The sequence below is a fragment of the Doryrhamphus excisus genome, linkage group LG5 (genome assembly GCF_037039965.1).
Source record: "Doryrhamphus excisus strain RoL-2023G ecotype Guam linkage group LG5, RoL_Dexc_Guam_v1.1, whole genome shotgun sequence".
NCBI lineage: Eukaryota > Metazoa > Chordata > Actinopteri > Syngnathiformes > Syngnathidae > Doryrhamphus > Doryrhamphus excisus.
The window spans coordinates 12,607,142-12,631,337 of NC_136361.1; the positions used below are offsets into that span (position 1 = coordinate 12,607,142).

The 24,196-nt window shown below is 41.2% G+C and overlaps 1 protein-coding gene across 7 annotated transcripts in view; it reads left to right on the forward strand.

Moving 5' to 3' along the window:
- The first annotated feature begins 1,155 nt into the window (after positions 1-1,155).
- Positions 1,156-24,196, forward strand: part of mef2d (myocyte enhancer factor 2d) — a 98,215-nt gene continuing 75,174 nt past the window's right edge. For 2 of the 7 annotated variants that reach the window (XM_078790717.1, XM_078790720.1), the window contains exon 1: positions 1,160-1,380. The gene's annotated coding sequence lies outside the window, so the exon portion shown is untranslated. Of the gene's footprint in view, positions 1,381-24,196 lie in introns of all 7 variants that reach the window. The other 5 variants (XM_058053757.2, XM_058053758.2, XM_078790718.1 and 2 more) reach the window with 4 other exon arrangements.

Consider the following 24,196-nt stretch of genomic DNA (forward strand, 5'->3'; position numbering starts at 1 on the left):
TCTGAAAAAGAACATCAATGACAGGAGGAGACTGAGACCAAAATAGAGCGGTTTTTAAAGCTTCAAATGATCCTTGATAAGGTCTATACATTTGTTGGCGTTATATTATTTCTATTTCATATTGACACATTTTGTATTTTTCCAAAATGTTGTTCCAGTGCTGGTTGTTATTTATTAGAGTTGTTTATTGTTTTGCAATAAATGTCAGTTTGTAAAAATGTGTGCCTTTTATTTAAGGAAATGGGTTCTGAGGTAGGCTAGTTAACATTGACTTTATGGTAGGAAACATTTATTATGAACAATTTAATTATCTCATCTGCCTATGTTACAGCCAGCATGCATGAAGGGTTATGATGTATCCATAATAAAGTGGTGCCCCATTGCTTAGTGACGTCTTCCCCTTGGAGCTGGGTTTTAAAGGATAGGGGAAGGGGTAAACAAGGGGTAGAATTAAAAAGGCATAGACGTCACTTCAGTTGAAGAACAAAGCAAATATTGTAATATGTTTTAAGAAAATACTGACGTCACTTGAGTTGAAAAACAAAGTAAGTATTGTGGTAGTATGAGTGTTTCGTGTCCAAAGTGAAAGAGTAAAAGTACGTCAAAACCTGTGCACGTGCAGCTCTGTCACGCGCACACGCCTCCTCCTCCCTCCACCGTGACGTCACTCTTCCGCTTTTGACTGTCAACAATAGTGTTCCTCCGCGCTGACTTGACAAAATAGGGCCGCTTCAGCGCTGATCGCATGCGCAGAATAGGTGAAAGTGAGAGCAGCCACTTGGACGTCATAATAATGTGTTATTGTCCTGTTGTCAACTATTCTAAACATGTAGACCTAAGCATGACGAAGAGTTTGTGTTGCTACCACTAAATAAATATACGCAGATCTCAGTCGAGGGGCTACGTTAAAGCCTGTCACAGTCAGCCAACTTCCTCTGGGTTTTTAACAAGCCCGCAATCTACTTTTAGCTAACATTTTATAAAAATAAATTAGAATAGACATTCACCGGCGAAGTGTTGAGACACCGAAAGGCGTTCATGGCAAGCGGAGGGATAAGCGAACTGAAGGCTTCTAAGCCCCGCCCACTTCCCCGGTTAACCCGCCACCGACCACGCAGCGACGCTTCAATTGGTCCAAGTGACTGGAATGGCTCTCTCCGGTTGGCCGAGGCGCTGTCACTCACCAAGTGATGTGTCTGCGTGCAGCAAAGGCTCCATTTGCCATAAGTAATAGTTCGGTTTACATCAACTAGCAAGAATTTGATCATCCTGAGTCCGGCGGGGACGGCCAGTACTTGAGGGCCGCGAATTGGAAGCTTTGACCGGGCGTCGGACACAGCGAAGCACGCCGCCTCCAGCAGATGCGGATACCCTGTCAGGGTAAGTGATTTCTCCGGGTCGTCTCATCTTTTTCCATGCTTTCTCACTGGGTTTGCGCACTTGTGACAACTGAGCGTCAACACAGCATTGTGCTGCTTAGGAATGTGTGTGCGTGCGTATGTGTGAGAGATGATGCCAGATTCTACTAACGCTTCTGTCCTCCTTGTTGTAGTTTGAGGGTTATTTGTGTCAAGTTCGCATCCGTTTGCCGAAGCGAATCAAGTCATTCTCTCTGTGTCCGCTTCGCGTCACTCTTTTTTAAAATCTGTAAATACTATCCTACAGCCGGCAGGCTAGTGCGTGTGGGACACTCCATTAGGAGCTGTCACAGACTATTTAGCACAAATGTCATCCTGCCTTCCTTTCTGCCAATGCATTGTGATCAATGTCAAGCAATACAAATGACGTGTCAACAAAAGGAATGTTTGGTTACTTTTCATAAGGAGCGAGTTTAAGCTCATTACAGGTGAAAAAGAGACAACACATGGAAAAAGCACGTTGTCAGCAGTGGTGAAGGAAAGAGTGGGGTGGACATCTGCCTGGACTTTTTGGCTTTACAGAAAGACGGAATAGGATCACGGGATATGCAATATGCAGGGGGTGAAGAGGAAAAAGGCATATGGCGGCACAAATAATAATAAGAAAGCTGCTGCTAACATACTAACATAAAAGCCCTTTTTGTGTTAGGACTTCCTTATTGGCCTGACTTGAGCGTTCTTCCTGCTTTATGATTTACTGTTTTAACTGGTTAAATCAGCTACAGGCTCGGAAAGGTCTATGAGGGCAACAGTTTGACCCTGGAACAGACTATTTTGAACAGATTTGACCCCAGAGGTTAAAATTCTGAAGTGTAGTGACATCTTTATCACACCATAGATTTAGTAAACGTGTTAGTTAGACTGTAGATTTATCGCAGCGGTATGGGGTATGGGAAAATAAAGCTTTTTTTCCCCAGGAAGACCGTTCTTGTCAAGCTCAATGTCTTGTTTTGCACGCATTCTCAAAGCTTTAGCGTCTGTGGAATAACGTGTCTTTGGTGAGCCCATTTCCGCCAATTGTGCTCTCATTACTGTGTGTAATTGCCTTTCTCCCGGGAGAGAGTGTCATCAAACTTCTCATTTCCTCCTCCAACCCGGAAAGCGTTTTGCTGGTGGATGCGGCCGTGTAATGATGGCATCAATAACGTGGGCCGGCGCTCGGTTTCTTGTGTCTGAGGGAGATGGTGGTGCGTTTGCATGCACCGGCACTGGCTTGGCGCCGTCTCCAGAGAAAACTCGCTGACCGGCATGGTTGTGGGCTGTGAGACAATGAGGATACGTCTCAGGAGACAAGTGTCACATGATATTCGTGACATCACTGTCCCGTGCAGCACAGGGATGTAGTGAAACCTCAACCTGTCCAGATTGACCTAAAGAATCTTCACAAGCTCCTCACATAAAACCGTCCAGATAAGATCTAGGTAGATGAGTGAGTCTTTGGCTGGAGGATGCAGGATGAGTGTTTGTGTACCCATGGGATATCTCAGGTTATTTTTCTTAATATGGGATATATTTAAGTTTGTAGCAGAAGTGGCACAATTTAAACACTTACATCTGTAAAGTACAAATGATTACATGATGCCTTTAAAGACCAATAGTACGAAATAGGTATATATGATATGGCCTAAAATCTGTTTTGCGATATACAGTCAAACCTTGTTGTTGAAGTTGTTTTGTTCTTGTAAAAGTATAACTATTGTCAGTAAAATGTAGTTTTTGTTAATATTTTTGAGTTGAGGGAAAATTGAATTGTTTTTTCGAACATTTTGGTTATTGTTTGGCCTTTTTTGCTAGAATTAATGACAAAAAGCGAGGTTCTAGAGGTTTTACTGTATATCACAATATATTACAGGGTTTCCCTAGGATTTTTTTTTTTCAAGCTCAAGTGGTGGACTGCATGGGAGGGCAGACTGCCGCCGCTGCTGCTGTGTCTGCAAAATAGCAATTTTTGTGACTTATTTATTTGTTAATTTAATTAACATTTTTAACAAGCACCAGGGTATGAACTGAGAACATTGCAAAACTGTTCAATTAATGGCAACGTTACTGAGAGCACTTAAATGCACTGAAATGTCATGCCTCCTTTTGTTACCTGACCTATTGAGTCCGATAGTACTATGTGACTATCAGTACAAAAGTACAATATTTAGTACTATTTGACACAATCCCAAATTTAATCTAATGCCTGTTTTAGAGTAGCAACAATACATGGGAAATGAATTGTTCAATAATATATTTAGTTCAAAATAAATATTTAAACTATTAAAACTACTTTGATAAAAAGAAAGTAGAGGTGATGAATTTGTTTTATGTGACTGCCAACATTTTAATTGTACTTTATTTACAAAGCACATCACCACTCAGTGTGCTCCTGTTGTTGTTAAACACAGGTGTCATGTTTGAATAGAACACTTATAAAATACTAAAGCTGTGCACGCTACATATTTCAAGTGCGCAACTTCAACACACAAGTATTGTTTTGAAGACAAGCCATAAATATTATCATCATAAATGAGCAACATTGTTCAGTGACACTTTTAAAACACAAGCTGTGATGATGATTGATGTATCCTATGAACGTAATAGCCAATTGTAGCGCTGAGCTAGCTCGATGCCGCCAAGTCAAATGATATGGAAGCGTGAGAGCTCACACACGCTGGCATAGATAGGCATAGCTGACGTATGCAGTAACGTATTGCGTCATTTCTGGTTTGTGGACGTCTCTGCCCACAGTGTAGTTGCTCTTGTTGTATTATTTTGGAGGCGAGGGTTAGTAACTTAGGGAAGCGGCTGTGCTAGCTACACTGTGCTACATTACATTGACTACGCGTTGCAGCCTTTTCAACAACAACATGCATTATCACAGTAGATATGATGTAATTCCATGTATATACATCTGTTTTCCCCGTAGCTCACCTCCAAAAAGGCAGGAGGAGAGTTCACTTTCAGCGCATTTGTTCCATAGAACAACGGCATGACCGGTGTGAGCCCTTTGTGAGTCTCTTTGTGAGTCTTTGTCTATATGGGGGAAGCAGGGCCGGTAGCAAACACAAAGTAGAAAAGAGTAGTAGAAATTAAATTAGTTGATTGCAATATATTGAATTGAAGTGGTAAAAAAATGGCTTTACTTACTGAAACTGAGAAAGATTGGCAGTAATTGCTGTTTAATTAAAAGAAATTGGCCCGGAAACCCATATTGTTATTCTAAGATTCATAGTATATGAGTAGAAAATTGTGAAATGACTTAATGCCAAGGTGGCATACTTTTCCATGATCCCAGTCGAGGAGCGAAGGTCAGTTCACACTTTCATGAAGCATTGTCATGACAAATGGTGTTTTTTGGAAATGTGAACACCCTTACACTCTGTCTCTAAAAAAAGAAATTCTGTGGCAACTCCGTAATCAGGAAAAAGCCGATAGAAACAAACAAACAACCAAAACCGGACCATAACAATGCCGAAAGGATTGTAGTCTATGGGGACTTCTGGGTGACTTCAACATTAGATCATACATCCAACACAGGAAATGTTACCTTTCAATGTTATTTTTCACAGTGAAATTAACAAGATTTAACATGTTTTGTTGTTGTGAGAATTTTAAAACTGAGATACGTACCAAACCGTAACTGCGGCGTACCGTTATGCCGCCACTAATGATTTTAATACTTCTGTTGAAAGATGTGTGCAGGCTTTTAAAGACAGTCTCATTTTGTGTTATTACTACAACAAATAAGTATTGCTTTGGTCTGCGTCTGAAGGTCATGTCAACAATATTGATGCCCACAATGAAATATATTGGAAAATCTTCTGGAAGAGTGTGTCTACCAAGACGTAGCATGAAGCTTCACTCCATCTGGTTGTTTGTTTTTGTTGAAAATGTACTTTTTCCTTTGATATTTTAAAGTAGTGAGGTTAGCACATGGCTTGCCATTCTGTCCTGTGAAAGAATGGATACAGTTAAGATAATTTGTGGTTCAGAGCGTTGAGTTTTATCATCATTGAGGCGGATGCAAAAAGTCAATAACAGCTCTCGAGTTTGAGAGGCGATACCTTCATTGCATTATCGTCATGCAGTCTAGTTTGTCAAAGCTCAGCGAGACTCTCACATTCACTGCAGGCCCAACACAATCCATATATTCCAAGTATTGTAATGGGACTTGTTAGGTGAAAAGGGGCTTAAGCTGCAGATAACTTATGAGCTTAGCTGCCGTAATGGGTTTTTGTGTTCATGAGAGCCATGACTGCAGGCGCACTGGAGTTTGAGTGACAAACAACCATGCTTTACCTTTTCCTGGGGAGGAATCGGGATAATGTTGTGGCCGTGTCCGTTGCTTGTGCACTCCTTGCAGTCAAAACACAGCAGGAGGAGGAAAAGAACTCCCCCTCCATGCTGGCGCTAATTTAAGGAAGTACAATCTCTCTCTCTCTCTCTGGCTCTCTCTGCTTCCTGCTGAATAGCAAAGCCAGGCGGTCAGCTGGCGTGCACTCCAGATGTGACAGAGAGCGGCGTTGTCTGTCAGAGACCTCGTTGAGTGGCCGACGCCGCAAGGACTACTTCTTCCCTGCACGCCAGTGTTCCCTTATTGGGCTGGTTCAGCACGTTAAGCTGTGACTCCATAGCGCTTTGAACGCAGGGGACCTGGTCAAGAGTTTGGACTCTGTTTACATGACAACAATTGAAGGAAAATTGTCAGAAGTATAGACTACAAAAGTGTCAAGAACAGCGCTGATTTAATCTGTTTTCAGCTTAAGTTAGAGCAGCAATAATTAATTGATGAATAGATTAATAATCGATTATCTAATAAACAGAATATTTTTAGAGCATAGAAAACCTTTTTGACTTTCTAAATATGTTTTTTTTTTTTTTACCATTTTTAAAAACCATTTTAGAGCCCTCGACCGTTTTTTTACCATTTTAGAGCCATCACTGTAGAGACACAAAATGTATTGGCATCCCACCAAGCTTAAGAAAGGGTTTCAAACAAAGTACAAAGTAAGAAGCCAAAAATTCACCACTTCCACACAGAATGAGAGCAGAAATAGTTTTCACTATGCCATGTCGGACATGCCTTGACATGACATACTAATGTAGTAATTGACTCATGAAGGCCATAGTCAACAATGAAACGGTGATCATTTATTATTTAATACATTTTTGAAAAAAAGTCAAGAGTGAGGGTGCGATGTTCGAATACGCAATGTAGCAACGGATAATTGTATTCAATGATTTAAAATGTTTAATATTATCTGATTTCAGCCGCTCAAATGTGAATATTAAAAAATATACATTTGAAATATACGTACACTTCCTTAGTCATCCATGAAAACAGACCTACTGTCTTAAGCCATATGAGATTTTCACATACATCAGCTTTGACTTTGGAAACCTCCTTTCTGATTTGTCCTGGACCAAACCACTAAATGTCTGTGTTTGGTTCATTTTGATTTGGTCCGTCTAGGGTCTGACCAATTGCTCGATTAATCGAAACGACAAGCTTCAGATGAATCGACTAAGAAAATAATCCTTAATTATCAGTGTATCAGTGTAATGCCGAGCTTGTGAAATAGTGGGGCGGGGCACTATCGGGGTTGTTCTGCTCCTGCTAACCTTCACTTCTTGTCTGTACTTGTTCGGTCAATAGACGCATAACAGGTTCTCAATAAAGACTCCAGTCGTGTTCCATTTCAGAGCCTTTACTTTGAAAAGTGAACATAAAGAAATGAAGCATGCTGTTTATACTTATATGAGACACAAATAACCTCTCTGTTGCACTTCACATAAACAAAATGGATTAAAAGAAATGTGCTAGCTTGCTGCTAATTTACATCGGAAATGGCATATACACTCTAACAATTAACATTTGCCATTTACATGGTGATGTCGAACCGGCTGGAGGTCGTTTCACTGAGGACCCTCTAGCCCTTGTCGTGTTTGCGTATGAGACAATAGCTCAAGAAGATGCCAGCGATGGCGAGCGGCCCGCCATCACGCTGGTTTGGCCACTTACCTTCTCTGCTCACGTTCCGCCCTCCATGGTCGAGGAGCGTCCTGCTAGGTGAACATGTGTTGTCCGTGTGTGCTCCAGCAGCTAACCCACACTCTGGTGCCGGTCCAGCCTCTCAGTGCTCGGCCTCGCCAGGTTACACAAGCACACCCACGCTCTGTTTCCAAAGTTTTACGCTGAGAAGCAATCCTATGATGATGACCTGCTATTATGTCTTGGTGCACTGGTTTCGTAAAGGTGCAGTGTGCCTTGATTAGGTACTGCATGGGGGGGGGGTTACATTATATTCTGTCCTCTTCTTGACCCGACGTTGCAAGCCACAGGCCATGTTATACATACACGCATGATGCATGCACATGATAGCGATGTGACTTAAGTTTAACTCCTAAAGTAGCTATCATTGAATGCATAGCCCATCATAATCACGCAATACTTCTAACTGTCTGTGGTTCCTTGTATTTTGCAGAATTTGCCATGCCAAATGTAATTGTAATGGATGTTTCAGTAAAGAGGAACGACTAAGGGAGGAGTTTGATGCATAACATTTTAACAGTTTGAGCATAAAACTCTACATTTTTTGTTATGAGAGAAAACTTTACATTGTATGTATACATTATATACATTGTACTCAGAGAGTTTGCACACGTTCTGTGGACATGGGATTTAACAGGACTTCCTAAAAAAATATTCTAAATCCTTATCATAAGGGATCTCTTCAGGGTCAGGCCCATTTATGGAGATTTTCAAGCAGGCATCCAGGTGTTCTTTTCACAAGCGATCACGGAGGTCCGTTTTCGCTAAGGGGCCATCCATAATTTTCAACATTTTCACGAGCGTACAAACCGTACTCTTTTGAGCAACCCCCCCCCCCCCAAAAAAAAGAGTACAATCCCAAATGTTGATAGGTCCATGACCAACTGACCCAATACAGGCAGGAAATTCGAACATATCCAATCCATTAGTGTTCTCTGGCTGTATTTTGGGACTCTGGTCAATCAGTCACTGCCCATCAACATTGTATTGAACATGAACAAGATAAAAAATTATATCAAATGCCTCTTTTTTGTACAGTAAACCTCGGATATATCGGAGTCGGATATATCGGAAATTCGCTCACAACGGACAGATAAAAAAGAACCAATTTTTCTGTAATGCATTTCCAATAAAAATTCATTGCATATATCGGATTTTTTATAACGGATTTCGCCTATTTCGGACAAAATCTCCAGTCCCGTTCCAATTTCCCTCGCATATATCGGATGGCCGCATCGTGGCCTTTGATCCATCTTTGATCCATGTTCACAGCCAAAGCTGAAGATTATAACATCTTTGTATGAATTACAGACATGTACATGAGCATGTACAACGAAAAAAAAAAAAAATTCTCAAATCTGTAGAAATGCCTTCTTGCTATTAGCGAGGTTTAGAAACCAAACGATAAACGTAAGTGCAAACGATAATGACGTCACATGCTATTGAAATGTATGGGAACTTGCCGACTTGTCAATAGCCTGTGACGTCATTATCGTTTGGTTCCGGTATCGTTTGGTTTGCTTCCGCTTTCTTTCCGAACGCACAAAGCAGTAAACATTGATGTATTGTTCGTATGCATTGCTCGGTGAGCGATGAATGGCAGCAATTCTCTTTTTGATGAACGAAAATAGGTAATCGAAATCACCGGGGTCGGCCATTGTCTGATTGTTGTGTTAGGATGCGAAGCACGCAGAGCTACGTGGAGTATCGCGTGGACTGGTACGCTCTCGCGCTAGCATACGACGACAGGGGACCAGTCTATTTGCGCTAAAATTTGACTGCGTCCCACGTTCGAACATACAGACATCGACATTTTCTGGTTTTCAAAAAAGCGTACGTTAATGTCTTAACCCCCTCCCCCCCTCGTACGGTTTGTACGCTCGTGAAAATGTTGAAAATTATGGATGGCCCCTAAGGGAATAATAAAAAATATAGAATCTTTGTCAAATCTGCATTGCAAAATAGCAAAAATATTGTTTTGCTCTTCAAAGTGATGCTCTTACCCATTGCATATTTCAACTCCTGTTCACAACACTTCAAACAGGATAACCAATGCAATGCAATGCATTGCAGTGGCCCTGAGGCAGGGGTAGAGGTTCCCCCACTCATCAAACCCAATTGCCATCAGAGTCAGGATGTCAGCCTGGGTCTTGTCCTTCAAAAACAGGTATTAGTTTGCGTGTGTTGGATGAGTCCTTTCAGGCCACAATCTTTGGGTATCTGTCTGCAAATTACTTCACAATGCCATTCATACGCCCTGCAAGACAGTTTTACATGATATGTATAATCATATGTCATTACAGCGCCTCCATCAGTCCCCGCGTCATGGACTTCCTCCTGCTGTCACAGTAGTGTGTGCTCTGCCATTAAAATATTTCCACCAGACAGATATTGGAACTGATTAAAGACACATTCCTCTTTTTCCAGGTATCTGAGAGGAAACCTGGAAAGTATTCAGTATTCACGTATATCACCCAGGATGTGTGGGATTTTGATGAAAATCTGCTTCCATACCGGACATGCAGATCAAGCTGCCTGGCCACAGAGACATCCGTGCTCTCATCAACCTCCAAGGCGATTGCCTTTGATGCCCAGATTTCACAGAGGATTGGGTCCTCAATAACCTCAGCCAAGATCTCCCACATCTCATCAATAGTATGATGAGATTGCGCTGGTTGACATTAGGAAAAATGAGAAATAGGTTAGTAACTTAAAAAAGTGGTTTATAAGAACAGATTGCACAAAAATGTGTAGGTTTTTTGTAATTATGAATTGCACCATAAATTAAAAGGACTAGTTTGTGTACATCTTATTTGAGTTCAAATCAAATCAAAGTGCGTTACAGGATACCATAGTATTCCATTGTGTAAAGTAATTATCGTGAGAATTGGTGTTTGGTGTGTGATCCAAATCGGCTGAATAAACAAGCAATGCTGTGATATCTGCATAATCGACAAAACAAGTGTAGAGCAGGGGCATCAAACGTGTTTTAACTGTATGCCGCATCGCAGTTATGGCTATACTCATGACTTTATGACACATTTGATTATTATTTGTAAAAAAATAATCTGGCCCCCAGGTCTTGAGTTTGACACCTGCAATGTAAAGTGATCATAACAAAAGTGTAGCGACTAAATTTAGCGTGCTGTGTGTTGTACAGCCGTGATTTAAACTGAGACATTTTAAGCCACTCTGGATCAAACCCTGTAACTGTTTACTGCTGGCTGATGCAAGACCTCTCCATAAAGACAAAGAAGAAATTCATCCTATGGGACCCTCGGAAGTTATTCATCCTGAGAAAACTGATTTTCTGATCTACTTGAAGGCCCCGTGTTTGCTGAATCTCACTTGTTGCTTCTGCCCTAGCAGTCTTGACCGCATGTTGTCTGCTGTTCTGCTCCTGTCCTACAGCTCCCTGATTACCTGCTGCTGTCCCTTTCTCCTGACCCCGTCTCGCTGCCACAGCTGCGGCACTTGTTGAAGTCTGGAAATATTGGAGGCAAATTCATTTTCACAGTGGTAGATGTTTGTTCACTCTTTCGTGCGTCTACACCGTTTTGTAATACCACATGTGGGGTAGGCTCTTCAGGATCGGGATTTTTAGGGCGCTGAAATTTTTTTTCATATGTGATCTGTGTGTCCAACATCACAGTTATAGAGTTATTGGCTAGCACGACTTGCAACGTTGTGAGTTAATGAGTCAGTGTGAGTCAGTGTTAAAATAAAAATAATAATGAAATAAACAAATAATAAAACTAGTAAATTAACAGATATAAACGGATAAAAATAAAACAATAAATAAACGGCGGTCATGTGGTTAGCGCGCAGACTTCACAGTTAGGAGACCCGAGTTCAATCCCACCCTCTGCCATCTCTGTGTGGAGTTTGCATGTTCTCCCCGTGCATGCGTGGGTTTTCTCCGGGTACTCTGGTTTCCTCCCACATTCCAAAAACATGCTAGGTTAATTGGTGACTCCAAATTGTCCAAAGGTATGAATGTGAGTGTGAATGGTTGTTTGTCTATATGTGCCCTGTGATTGGGTGGCCACCAGTCCATGGTGTACCCCGCCTCTCGCCCAAAGACAGCTGGGATAGGCTCCAGCACCCCCGCGACCCTCGTGAGGAAAAGCGGTAGGAAATGAATGAATTAATAAAATAAACAAATAATAAAACTAGTAAATAAATGGATTAAATAACGGATATACGCGGATAAAAATAAAACAATAAATAAACGGCGGTCACGTGGTTAGCGCGCAGACTTCACAGCTAGGAGACCCGAGTTCAATCCCACCCTCTGCCATCTCTGTGTGGAGTTTGCATGTTCTCCCTGTGCTTGCGTGGGTTTTCTCCGGGTACTCCGGTTTCCTCCCACATTCCAAAAACATGCTAGGTTAATTGGCGACTCCAAATTGTCCATAGGTATGAATGTGAGTGTGAATGGTTGTTTGTCTATATGTGCCCTGTGATTGGCTGGCGACCAGTCCAGGGTGTACCCCGCCTCTCGTCCGAAGACAGCTGGGATAGGCTCCAGCACCCCCGCAGCCCTCTTGAGGATAAGCGGTAGAAAATGAATGAATAATAGCGCCAAGGGTACCTCCGATGGCCGAAATGTAAGTGTGGCAGGCCGTCGTTATTACGTTGTTACATGGGACTTTCCTGATACAAATGCAAAGAAAGACAAAATAATCAATTAAAAACATGGCATGCTTGCTCACTCCAGTGTACATTCATGTACAAGTAAAGACAAGTGGCAGTGTGAGTCCTTGTGTGAATAGCAGTGTTAGTTTGTGATGCAGCTTCTCATAAAAAAAATGTCTGTTTGCAGTTAGATCACATTAGTGTGAATCGAGGCAGGCATTTGTTTGTGCAGCCCTCATACTAAACTTGAAATACACAGGTGAAGGATTTCTGTGAGGTTTTAAAGTGCTCATGATACCAAAGATGGTTTGAAGTTGGCCAACGCATCTGACAAGGCGAATGATTTTAGAAATGTTAACATGCAAGCTAACAAAGTGTTCCAGCAAAAGCCTTCAACACAACAAATGGGCTAAATGAAAGTATAATCATCATCAACAATACAAACAACAGAAATTCACAGAGAAGTGCGTTATAGTGGAGCAGAACGTCTGGGTGGGACTGTCCGGATCTGATTTCACTTGATCACTTTTTTTTTTCCCCGCAGAAGAAACACAGAAGAAGTAACAGAAATTATACATATAAAAAAAGGAAACATTTGAACACACATCTAACATAGGAAATATGTCTTTCGCTGTTATTTTGCACAATGGAAATAACAAGACTAACATGTTTTGGTGTCACAAGCACCTTCAGACCCATCACAGTTGTTGCCACGCCCTTGATGTGACCTTTGTTGCTGAAGTGAAGGATTAGGGTCCAGAGCAGCCAAGAGACCGCTTTACTTACATCAACCAATCCTTGTCCTCCTGCAAGCCTTTAATTGAGACTTCATCAACCGCTGATCTTCAGGCTAAACATCAGTTAAGATAATGAGCCGGGGAGGGGGCGGTGGGTGGGTCCGCAAGGCAACAAGATGAAGCAGTATGTGTGAAGAAAGCAAAGTGTTTTTTTTTTTGCGTGAAGCCGGTTGTCTGTTAGTTTGTTTATGCTGCTGGCGCACATTTAAAAGGTTCTCTGGGTGACTGCAAAGCACAACCTGCAGAACATTGTACCCCATTTCCAGCTACGTATGCCTGAGTTCAGGGGTCAATCATTCTGGAACTGTTGTTGTTCTACCACACCAAACACCTCCAATCATGCCTTTATGAAGCTTCCTTTGTGCACTCGGAACAGAAAAGGGTAAGGAAGCAAGCAATTGTCATTATTTTTATTTTTATTTTTATTTGCATCATTATAGGCAACACTAACAGAGACACAGACGGTGAAACAAAGTGCTTGTGAATTGAGTCGTTTGCATTCTACATATCAAGTCATAAAAGCAGGTTATGTGAGGAGAATGGGGGGGATTTTGGGGTTTATGTGTGTTTTACACATTCCCCTGAGATAAGTCGTTTAGAAGTTTATTTAATCAACATTCATTTTGGGAATTGTCAGGCAGCCTCTGGTATTGTTGTCGTGTTACTGGTAGGAGCTTCTCTTTTGATAAAGAAGAAGGGGGGGGGGTCTTAATGATTTGAAATGATCATTAAAAATTGCTCTGGGGTTTTAGTGATGCAATTAGTCTTCATTTCACCACAACACATTCAAGAGGAGCAAATGCGGTCTAGGAAATGTCACTCACATCTTCGGCCGAATGAATGAATCTTTCATTATTGAAAGAACACACACGAGTCTGTCACAACTAATTTATCAGGGCAGTGCTTCACATTGAAACCTCTCCCCAGCTTGAAGAATCCAAGCACCGTGGCAGGGGAGCCTACCTAAAAGGGGCGGAGCTAGACACAGTGGTGCAATGTGTTGATTGGTTGTCACAGAAAACTGTCACAAAAACAAAACGCATTTATTAAAAACAGAAAAATATACAAATGTTTTCAGCACTTTGGTTCCGATTTCTACAATAAAAGCCCTGATAAAACATTCCACTGTTCTCAAATATCTTAATTTTTATTTTTCTGCACAAAATAAGATGAAAAATAAATAAACAAATCAAGAATAAAGAAAATCAATCAATCAGTAATAAATACATATAATAATACAGCAAATAATAAAAACTTAAGAAACCACATATAGTTGGTGGGTAGACAAATTATTTTTTTCAGATTAAAATGAACAAAGCATTATTAGAGCCCTGTAGACATGACAAAACACGACTATAGTCACATTTATACTCTTTTTATTTACAACATATTGCGCAACTGCAGGGTCTTGAGACACATGCTAACTCGCAAACTAGAGATCTAGCGACGTAAACGGTAGCCTCCAAGTTATTTCCTTTAAACTTAAAGCCAAAAACTTACCACTTCCACATGGATAGGGAGGATAACTATTAACAGTTATTTAACCTTTAACATGAACATTAATCAAACGTAATAATTTTTTCTGGGTACATGATACCATACAGCATCCATATCAAACTTGTGCGGGCTGCACTAACATTAAACTTTCATATCAAGGCGGGGGCCTCAAAATAGTGTCCTGCGGGCCACATTTGCCCCACAGGCCGCGTGTTTGAGACCCTTGATCTAAAATCTTTGCTATGGGGTCTCCGATACAAGCAGTCAATTCCAGACTCCACCCCAGCATGTCCATCCAGCATTGATCACAGCAACAGCGTGTGCTAACGGAAGAATAGGAGTGATGTTGGTCGTGTGTATTTTCGAATAAGATTTTTATACAATGGAAGTCCAGTATGACCAAACTCATTGTGTATTTCAAGCACAGAAAACTCCCACGGGAAGACAAGAAGTCATTAGCTATAACCGTAAAGATTATTAACCCCTGTTGGTGGTGTTGGGTCTAAATGCTCAATCATACTGTATTATGCCTGGCCGCCACTACATTGCGGTTATGTTTATACTCTTCTAAAAGTAAATGAGTCTGTATTTCTCCTACCTAGTGTTGCTGATTAATGTTCTCTGTTTGAGTAATATCACTTAATTTAGCTTTTTCTAACATTCTGCACTACACAATAAGTAATAAAAGTATTTCTGTATCAGCCAATATTCAATGCTGCAATATTGGTGTTGGATCTGAAGTGAAAAAGTTATATCGGGACAACACAAATACTGCAATATGTATTGTAAGCATTTTGGAAATAACACCCCTATTGTCACCTTTATACTTCTATTAATATTTGTTCACATTGCTCAACTCTTAGCTGCATGCACTTGAACAGCTGCTAGTTAGCAAGTTAGCGAGCTAATCAGTTAGCCTCTAATCTATTTCTTCCAAACTTTAGTAGCCAAAAATGTACCACTTCCACATGGAATGGGAGGCGAAAATTTTTTTCACTTCATGGCCTCATGCATTTGCAGTTTTAATGTAATTTCTCAATGTGTTGTGTTATTACTGCCACCTGGTGAATACTACATATCATTTGTATTTCCATATGTTTTGACATAGACCATAGTTAACCACAAAACGGCCATCATTTATTAATCAATTAATTTCTGGGAAACTGTGATGTAGCGAAAGAGCAATAATAAAAGGGCAATATTGCAAGGGACAACTGTAAAAACGAAGTAAAGTGTAACGTATGATCAGTGATACAATCAGTGAAATTATGAACTGGTTAATGGTAACTGGTATGTGTTTTCCGCTTATCATTATTTATATCCGTGTGAGATGTGATATCAAATTGGAACTATTGGAACCGCTGCCCCCCTCCCCCGCATAACCAGTGCTGTATATTTACAATCCGAAGGCCAAACTTGGAAATAATTGACTGAGCATGGTCCGATGCCGACTGTCACACAAGGGTACAGGGGTTGTGCAATGGCAAGTTGTAGGACTGACTGGAATGATAATGGAGCACAACACTGGATCTCCCAAAGAGGATGGTCGCCGTAGACAGCCAGTTGGCCGCCACCTAAAGGTCACAGAATTTCAGCTAAAGGTTGCAAGTGCTGGATTGTCACAGATCCGTTACACTCTGCTGATCTCATTGTGGAGTCATTGCTGATCTTTTCATGCGCTTGGCCGTAATCAGTCGACACTAGGTTACATAAACATCCATGGAAATTAAAAAAAAAAAAAAAGTGGTAATCCCTGCTCAGTTGTCAGTTTTGCCAAAAAAATACTCGCTTCCGTGCTCTAAATTTATCGACTCCGCCTTGGACAGAACTGCTCCAAATAACCCGCTTCCGAGCCAGAGTGGAAATCTGTGCTGACCTGCCTTTCACTGCAAGTACAACAGATGAGCAAATGAAAAAGGAAAACACTGAATGAAGACAGCATTTGTTTTCATCAGGGATTACGGAATCTGGCCGTCTCATTACATTTCAGATCCGGGAATCTGTGCATGCCTTTTGTTCTGCTCTGTTACACCACTTTATTGAAGAGACCTTCATGTCTCTCACATACTAAACGGAGGTTCAGTGTGAACCAAACTGGATGAGAAGCCGGTGGTCCTGGAAGGATCCACCAGCTAAAGAGTCTCATGTAGGTTAAATGCAATTTAGTGCACAATTTGCGGGATTATCCCCAAATAACGGGACTGGCAGCCCTCAGAGTTGCTGTGCTGCACAAAACCCAAGCCCGGCTTGACCTTGACTGGGTCATGGTGTCAAAATCCACTTAGAGTCCATTTGAATCCGTTTAGTTCGGCTTCTGGCAACCTTCAGCAACGCAGCCTTTTATTTGAAATTGCATTAGGCTCTCGGTTAGTTCTCAATTACTCTCTGGAAGCTTTGGGAAGAGATTGAAGTGAAGAAGAAGAAATGTGACAATGACTTTTTTTTTTTTTTTTAGTTCGGTCTCAGAAATATTAATCTCTGACAGCACAGTCCAGTCAAAGTGCTGTTTCATTGCACAGGATAAAGCTTCTCTTGCCCCGTCCATGAAGGTCAGAAGTCTTGTTTTTGAACTTAATAAGATCATTTTAATAATTTCTCACATGGAATTGAAGCACATTTAGAGATACAAAAAGCTTAACCACCGCAAAAGAGCGTTAAGATGAGATGTAATATTAATTTTAATCAATTCTACAACATTTTGATTCGGCATCACAGTGTTGAACTCATTGCACATTGCACTCGAGTGTCATTTACAACCATGCAATAGACAGCTTTTAATTGGGGGAGATCCGAGCCTTGCTTACTGGTACCTCAACTGTGAGTACACAGTGGATAGGTCCCAGTTTTTGACAAATATTATTGCCAAAATTATGTCTCTGTTTTCCTACATTGTCTCGGTTATCATACGGCCAAACAGTTCACAAAAAAGTATTGTGACTCAATCTCTGTGAAGATTGGATTGTGGATCTTTTAGAGTTGGGACACTATAGACAGATTCTGGCCAGGGAATCCTTTAATCATCTTTATTTTGTGCGTGTGTGTGGGTGGTTTATTTGTTCATAAAACTCATCCAGAACGATGAACAACTCGGTTTCTGTCTCCTTCCTTCCTCCTTATAAGAACAGTGCACCATGCAGGGGGAATGGTTTAAGCAAGACATATGTCAGAAAGTGAGCCAATGCGAGTAATAATGATTGTACCTAGTCCACTAATTACCTACCTGTACATGCTCCACCCACCCCTGTGTTGCATTCATTATGAATGAGGATTGGTCAGACTGAAGTGGGATATCTATTATTGTTGGCTGTTGTTATCTACTCAGCAGAGAAGAAAGAAAAAAAGAAGAGGCTAAGACGAGGAGGATCAAGGAGGCCTGCACACCTCCAAAACAGGAAGTAGCTCCATGAGAGAAGAAAAATATACAGTAGAAACTCCGAAATGTCATCCATCTGTTTTTAGAAAAGTGTCTTAGAATACAGTCATCCCTCAGCCTCCATGTTTCATAATCAAAGGGCCTTTGCTCCAAAGCGGAATACGAGCTGAGAGTCGTCTTTGCCAGAAATCGTTTTGTTGGAGTCGCTGCCAAGACTTTCACAGGGCGCCCAACGCTCTTTGCGGCTCTGGAAGAAAACGGAATGGAAGACGTGGAGGATGCTCACACTGCTGGCATCGCTGTCGGGTCTCATTGCCGCTAAATTCAGATTTATTTGGGCTTTGTCGCACAATATGACCCCAATAACGCTGCCTGAGTAAGATGAACACATTTAGATTTTTGATTTCACCACACTTCTTCTTTTGTAGCGTGAAATGACCTACTTCCTACTCCCTACATTTCTCGTTGTTGGCTCAGCCAAGGGGCCTCCTTGATTGCCAAAACCTGCGTCCCAGACCATGTCCAATACCGTGTCCATGGCTAATTTTTTAAAAAAGAAATGTCGCCTATGTAAGTTTTGATTTGCACATAAACCGACTTTGAAAAACTTCTCCAGTTTGTCGCTCATGTGAGGGTTTTAATTGTTTTGCTCATTTTTATTTTCAGGTGACAAGCCTGTCTGGCTATATCGTCTTAGGTACTGGATGTGTTGTACTTCCTCTAAGGGCTTTATATTGTGTTGAATTCACTTTGGTTCAGTGAGTTCATTTTATTTCCTGTATCGTCAAAGTGCCTTTGGGCAAGGCACTGAATCACCAACACTCTATTTATTACATAGTGTGACATGCAAGCATGTACACATTGATCAAGTTGCTTCATTCCAGGAATTTGCTTTCTTATTCTTTTCTCTGATTCGCTGAAATGGCTTGTATTAAAAAAAAAAAAAAAAGTTGAGCGGTTGTGAAGGAGGGGGGTGGGGCCAAGTGAGGGGGCAGCCATGCTGAAGGGGTTACGATGGCGTGAGAGCAGGGTCTGCTGGCCACAGCTGAAATAGCATATCAGAGCCAGGAGCTGAAAGGCTATACCCCCCACACCCCCAGTTGCTTTTTCACCTCTCGTCTTCGCCCTTCTCCCTTTTCATGTGATATCCTGGTGTTTTTCATCGTCATCATCATCTGCAACTATTACATGTTATTATCAGTGTACATGTTAATGCATGATAACAGCATGTATATCAAACCATGCAACGTTGTTGTTGTTTTTTTTTAGAGGGCTTCATAGTCAAAATAGGTGTGTCCCAATGATATGCATTGTTAGCTAGCTGAAATTAACTACTTTTCTCGTGTTATAATGCACAGAAAAGGGAAATAAATATGTGTTCATGCTTTGGGCAAAATTTTAAAAAAAAAGTTTAGTTCCCATTAAGGAACACGCAGTCACTAATGCAATTCCAATTGCATTATAAATGTGAGATACTTTTTCAATGACACCCTTGTTTTGTTTACATAGACAAGATATGGCGATAATCATTTTGAAGCGGGAAAACACAACACGCTGAAAATATACCCATCCAGCCTGCATCACATGCACAAAGCCACACTAGCATGCTCTGCTAAACTAAGATAATCCCGTCAGCTTCCATTCACTCTCTGTTAGAGGAGTCTCTGCCAACTTTTGCCAGTGTTTCGGGTCGCTATTTCAACATGTTTTGGTTGGGAGGTGGTGAGTTTTTGTGACAAGATTCCTCCACCATTGAGCAGTCCACCGGTTAAATACTTCCCCACATGAACGTTCTTTACATTACGTTTTTATTGACCAGTTTCATGAATCCGTCTATAATTCTGTGAACCTGGAAATCATTTCATTTATTGTGTTATTACTTAATCATCCAGAACAAGAAATCACTTTTTAATCTTGCAAGATCTTGCAAAGCATATTTAAGGAAGAATTACCTGCCAGTAGTTAGCTTTTCAATATTTCAAGAACATAAAATCTGTTCACACAGAAGCTAACCAGCTTCACAGTATGTTTTGCATTTTGTTACCTTCCTGTCCCCCGAAATTAACCCAAAAACCGTGGGACGTACCGAATTATTATCTCATACTGTTCCACCCATTTTATATTTGGTATAGTTAGATGACCAAGAAGTAGAGATGGCCAAACCGATCAAATAACCGTATCAGGGTTCCAAAATCAGTGAGATTTATTTGCAGTCTGTTCCTTAATTTAGTCAGCTTTTTGTTGTCAGCAAACTGTGCTAGAAGAATATCACTAAACGTAGCCAAAACAGTACCAGTGAACATAGCTGTCTCCACACATGCATTGCAGCCATCCTCTTTCTCTCTCACACACACACACACACAATCACAATCACAAAAGAGTTGAAGATCACACATCTAACACTACAGTAAGTTGCTACAATACCATACTTGCCTGTAGAGAGGGGTTTATTACAGCCTAAAATTAGCAATAATGGTAATGTAGCGACCTGAAAGTTATGTTGAGCGTTCTGTGTTCTCCAACTGTGAAGCCATAAACGCATCAGGCTGAGCCCCTGTGTTTTGGCATGGTTGCATCTTGACTCAATCAGAGCGCCAGTGTCGGAATTGTATTGGTATCAATGAGACATCCAAATCCAGGTATCAGGATAGGATTTGAAGTGGAAAAAAATGTGGATTCAATGAAAGAACGTTTTCAATTTGGCTTTGTTTGAGGTTGAGCAACTTTCGACAATCTTTTCAGATCATTAAAAAAAGCCGATCGATGTTCTCTCAGGAATGTGTGAAGATACCCTGATGGCTCCGTTTCCGTGAGCCCATAACAAATGTTGAGTGTTTTTTGCGGAAAAAAACAAAGTGGCGCTCGCTCGCAGTCGATGTAGAGAGCGAACAAGTGAGAGAAAGAGAAAGAGAGAGAGCGTGTTACTTGTTTAGTGTCAGCGCAGCATTAGATAACATTTTATTTGATGGTGTTCAATGGCTGACTCGTCCTCACCTCTCGCCCAGGCCTCTTCTGCTCTCCAGCCCACACACACTCCCATGCACACAAGCAAAGACACACACATCCGCCCACTGATGCTCTCTCGCGCGCACACACACACACAGACACGCACTGTACAGCCGCCTCTGGAGGATTCTGGCAGTTGTTTATGTTATTGAACTGGTTATCACATTACAGCTGGAACTCCAGAGTCCTCCCGCTTCTGCCAAGAGGATACAAAGGCAGCTCGCAGTGAGATGACTTCCTAAAGTGGTTTTTAGCATCCTGCTCGTCAGCATCATTAGGACGCTTTTCACTTTGCGTGTGTGAGGCGCTCATGTGGTGTTATTCCTCCATGTGGAATAACACCGCTGCCTTGTGGTTTTCCTTCACACAAGCGCCAACATTTGCTGTCTGAGTACAATACGGTGCAAAATCTTAGCGATAGAGGTCTTATTCATCAATACCAAACTGGAATGCCTTCCACCAAAGTCACAGCCACAAATGAGTAATCTGACGTCAATCTGGATCAAAAGTTACATTTGACTTTTTTGGCTGGCCAGTTTTACTTTTTACCTGCTACAATTTCGTCATTATTGAGAAATTATATAGACCAGTGATTTTCAACCACTGTGCCGCGGCACACTAGCGTACCTTGAGAAACCGTCAGGTGTGCCGTGAGGAATTATCCAATATCACTTTTTATAATTAACATTTATTAATCATCATTTGCATATATTATGTAAATAGCCATTATGTCAATAGTATACATGGACCCAAATATTCCAATTCACTTTGGTTTATTTGCTCAAACGGAAAGAATTGAACAGGGATGGAATATTCCTTTAACCAATCCGATTTGAGGTATCTTGTACCCGCTCAAATGGAAATTTGTCAGGGTGCGTTCTTCTTCGTGGTGTTTTTCTTCTTCTCTTGTTTATTGGCGGTTGGCAAGCAGCTTTCGTATGCATTACTGCCATCTGTGGAACAGAATCTAAACCCTTCTATACGCCATTCACAAGTGCAGTTTTATTAAAAAAGAAAATATTTATCTATAATATTATATATCTATATATATTTATATCTATATATTAAATTTATCCCGGGTGCGTTCTTTCAGCGCATGCTCAGATATGACGTAACACACAGATCCAGACGTTCTTCAGTTTTAAAAATGGAGGCGATCGGCACTGGACTAAGCAAAGTTTGTTTTTGATTCAAACTAAATTTCAAGACTGGACAGACGAAAAACTGGCAATACGGAGTTATTCCGACAAGTGAAAGAAAAACTTGGGGAAGCCGGTATCACGTGATGTTGATGTTTACGTTTTACTGGGCATGCCCTATTGACTATTCTGTTTGATTTTCACGGCGCATGTAGACAAGAGATTGGAATATACCTTTCTATGGATACCATTGTTTCCCGAAAGGTCATTCGGAAAGAGAAAAAGTGGTGATGTAAAAACGTGGCTACTGTGGAGTGTCTGTGGTGTAAAGACTGGCAGAGCAATGTAATATTGGTCCATGTGGCAACACCTGCCTTGTTCCTCCGATAGACTTATTGATGCACGTGTGAGGTCGTGGTTACATTTTCTAACATTTTTGGTTAGTGGTGCGCCATAAGATTTTTCCAAAGTAAAAAACGTGCCGTGGCTCAAAAAAGTTTGAAAATCACTAATATGGACAAAAACATATTAGAAAATACTGAAGAACACCTTGTTAAAGGTTTGGTACTACACTGATGCCAGAGCTGTGTTTACATTAATATTACTATTATTGTACCTTCTACAGATGCAAATTAGTGATGGTCACAACCACACCACAATATCAGTAAATATAGCTTGAAGAATATCACCTCCACACATACAGCACACACACCCACAAGCTCAGCCTGAGGTGTTCATGGCGTCGCAGGCAGTCGGAAAACTCTTAACATCGCACGTATTTACATCCATACAGACACACTGACCAATGCACATTTTCACCATATATTGTAAAGTCAATTAGGTGTATTAGCCACACCTCATAAAAACAGAACGGCAGCTATTTAAAAATATATTTTTAATTATTTCTTAATCTCTAGGGGTGACCTAGACACCTCCAGAGTGTGCAGGTGAGATGAGAGATGCGCATCTCCATGGAAACAAGATGTCAGCATCAGTGACTTCTGAAGGTGTAGCGCGATGGTTCAGTGGATGTGACGATGCGGCGTTATCCGAGCGACACAACGTGCATGAATATTAAATAAAAAGTTTCTCTCTCACGCAGCAACAGCAGGTTAGCCGGAAAGGACAAACAGATTTAGTGGTTTCAAAAGTACAACTTTGGCAAACTCCTCTTTCCTACTGTTTTTGCCCACATGGCAAGAATATTTAATCCAGGGATATTTTTCTCGCTTGGTTTTGTCATCTGAAGGGAAAAAGGAAATGCTGCGTTTTCAAATCTCTCCTCGTCCTAAATATCCAACCACAATTCACTTTGCAAGAACCTTTTTGTCTATATCTCATTCCCAGCAATTTGATTTATATACTGGAATCCTACCTGAACTAGGTGTTCCCAGCGTCACTCGTTAGCCCTGATTATGACAGCTGCTGCGGCTCAAGCGGTCCAAAGAGAAGCTTTAGTAATTCTACACTTGATCAAACTTACTTAACATTTGTCAGATCAAAACACGGGTTGCTGCGTAAGACATCAAAACACGTCGTATTAGCTTCCACTTCACTCTTCCAATTCACCGATTCTCTGAGCTGCCCTCTAAGTATCCTGGAAACTGTAGTTCTTTTAGCCATAAATTAGTCACATCACTGTATAAGACAGCTGCATAGTGGCGAGTGGTTATATTGGACACACAGTCAGGAGATCAGGAAGACCTGGGTTTGAATCTCTGCTGGGCATCTCTGTGTGGAGTTTGCATGTTTTCTCCGTGTGTGCGTGGGCTTTCTCCGGGTAGTCCGGTTTCCTCCCACATTCCATTCCACGTTAATTGGCCACTGTAAATTGTCCATAGGTACTGTATGAATGGGAGTGTGAAGGATTGTTTGTATATATGTGCACTGCATGTGCATGGTGTACCCCGCCTCTTGCCCCATCTCAATTGGGATAGGCTCCTGCATAATCCCGCAACTCTAGTCAGGATAAGCGGTATAGAAAATGGATGGATGGTATAAGCCGCAGAGTTCAAAGCATGAGGGGAAAAAAACAACGTCATATACACTGAAAATTACAGTTAAATGGGCCCATCCCTTGTTTATAGCGGTCAATTGGTTCCAGACCTGAATGCTGTAAAATAATTTCCAATATAATCTTCAATTTTAATAAATTTAATATATACCTTCGGCCAACTATGTGTGGATTTTGCATGTTCTCCCCGTGCATGCGTGGGTTTTCTCCGGGTACTCCGGTTTCCTCCCACATTCCAAAAACATGCTAGGTTAATTGGCGACTCCAAATTGTCCAT